Source organism: Nanorana parkeri, unplaced genomic scaffold, assembly GCF_000935625.1.
Source record: "Nanorana parkeri isolate BGI_ZX_2015 unplaced genomic scaffold, ASM93562v1 scaffold136, whole genome shotgun sequence".
In the NCBI taxonomy this organism is placed as follows: Eukaryota; Metazoa; Chordata; class Amphibia; order Anura; family Dicroglossidae; genus Nanorana; species Nanorana parkeri.
In genome coordinates this window covers 981555-983991 of record NW_017306404.1, presented here as the reverse complement: position 1 = coordinate 983991, position 2437 = coordinate 981555, and positions in this window count along the sequence as shown.

The window sequence follows — 2437 nt, the reverse complement described above, 5'->3', positions numbered from 1 at the left end:
ACCATTTTTGCAATTTTTCCCCTTTTTTTTTTTTTTTTTTTTTTAACTGCAGCATTTTAGAGTTTGTAAAAGACAATCCATACATTTCCTGAAAGCACAGGGCCAGTAAAATAAAAAGAATGTGCTACACATTTTGTAGGTCCTGCAATAATTGTGCTAAAGTTTATAAAATCAATATTAAACTGATAAAAATACAGAATTGAATTGAAAAAAAAACACACTCTAATCAGTATCAGTGCACACAAAAAAAACAAGAAAAAAAATAAAGCTAAGATAAAACTTTATTGCGTTAATAAACAATATTTGTAAATTTTAAATTGCGCTTTTCTGCGAAATGGTAAAAAAACGTATGGAACGCAAACCTGTCAATGAGCAACTTATGCAAAAGATTTGTGTTGTGGTAATGCCTGATCTGCAGTGTCTTGGTGCGCTGTTTTGGTGTGAGTGCTATGTGTTGCCACACAGTTGAATTAACGTTATTTAAAAAAAAAATCAAGCACTCCAATGTGTTCTAACACACCCCAGCACATGCCATGCATCACAATATGGTGCACACTGTTGCACATGTATGTTATGTGTGTGGGAGGGGGTTGTGCTTTATTTCTTTTTTAACAATATTGATATGTTTAAATTTTTCTTTATAATGTTGGGGGCTTAAGGGAAATATTAGGGGGTCTAAACAGACCCTTGACATTTCCCTTTTGAAATAGAAAAAGAGATTGAGGCAGAGTCTTCAATCTCTTCTTTTCTGCAGCCCCAGCACTGAATGGACAGAAAGCATTCAGTACAGAGGCTTCGTGTTCATTCACAAACGGAGGAGGCATAGTACTCTCCCCAGTTATAAATGGACAGGAAGACTCTGTACTGAGTGCTCCTCTCGATTCATTAACTGAGTACATAGTGAGCTTACTATGTCCCCTCTAATGAATGAGCAGGAAGCAATGTAAGCACTTCCTGTTCATTCATAACTGAGGACATAGCTTACACCACTACTGATCACTCCAGTGTTTGCTCAGTACAGGGAAGGATCGGTAAATATTACATGTATTTACCTATCCTCTGCTCTCCATCCAGACAGCGGCTCTGCTTCTCACTTGGCATCCTGACTGTCACTGATCTCTCCTCCGCCTCACCTCCAGCTGCAGTAGTCCACGTCCTCTCCAATCCCCGCTGCCTCTGCTGATACAGGTGGGGGAGAGCAGCGGGGATTGGAGGGGAAACAGATCGGAGCATGCAACCGGCGGGGGGAGCAGAGGAGAGAGGGGTGCAGAGCCTCAGAGCTTGCGCTGGGCAGTGGCGGGGGGTTGGACTTTTAACGAATAGCTGTCATCAGCTATTTATTTACAGAGAAGAGCCAGGGGGACCCTTCTGTTATAAGCTCATGGTCACTAAAGCGACCATGAGCTTATAGCAGAAGGATGAAAGCTAGCAGTGTAAGGCATACTGGCGTGGCCAGCTGGAAACGCTTGTGTTCCGCCGTATGCCTTACGTCCTTGGCAGGGAAAGAGTTTATGTCTCAATGTACTCGGAAAATAAAGCATAGAACAAATAAACAATTGGATATGCAAAATAAATCATGGAACCATTTCCTTTAACAAAATGTAATCTTAATTTTTGACTCATCAAAGTAGCCACCTTTTGCAGACATAACAGCCAAATACACTCGTGGCATTCTTTCTACAACGGAAATCAAATATTGTCCAGAAAGTTCTTCCCAACACTGTTGCAGAAGTTCCCACAAATGTGTTGCACTTGTAGGTTGCTTTGCTTTCACCTTTCTGTTCATTTTATCCCAAACCAGCACGATTGTAATTAAGTCTGAAGACTGGCCATTCAATGATTTGAAGCCTACTGTCTTGTTCTTTTCTTCTAAGGTGGTTCTGACACAGCCTGGAGGTATATTTTGGGTTATTATCTTGCTGCAGGAGAAACTAGGGATGCACAGATACTAAACACTGTTACTGGCGCCTTACATTTTTAAATACATTTGGCTGCCGTAAGATCCCGCACTTGCTGGGGACCTGGCAGCACCTGTTTACAGCGCCGGCCGCACATTTTCGCCTCTTTGTTTCCGCCACCCACACAACCCCGCACCTCATCTCACAGCCCTAGTGAGAAGCCCTGGTGAGATGTCACGCACAGCCCTAGTGACCCCGCACAACCCCGGTGAGACCCGGCACAGCCTCCTCTTTAGCTGGTGGTATTCTGTGCCGAAACTGGGCATTTTCACAAGTACTTTTACTCGAGGAAATGCCCTAATACTTATCGCCAATACTGGCGTCTTAAATTTTTAAATACATTCGGCTGCCGTAAGATTCCACGCTTGCTGAGGACCTCACAGTGGATGTTTACAAAACTGGCAGCATATCATCTCCTCCTTCTTCCCGCCACCCGCACAATCCCACACCCCCTAGCCCAGGTGAGGCGCCACATGCAG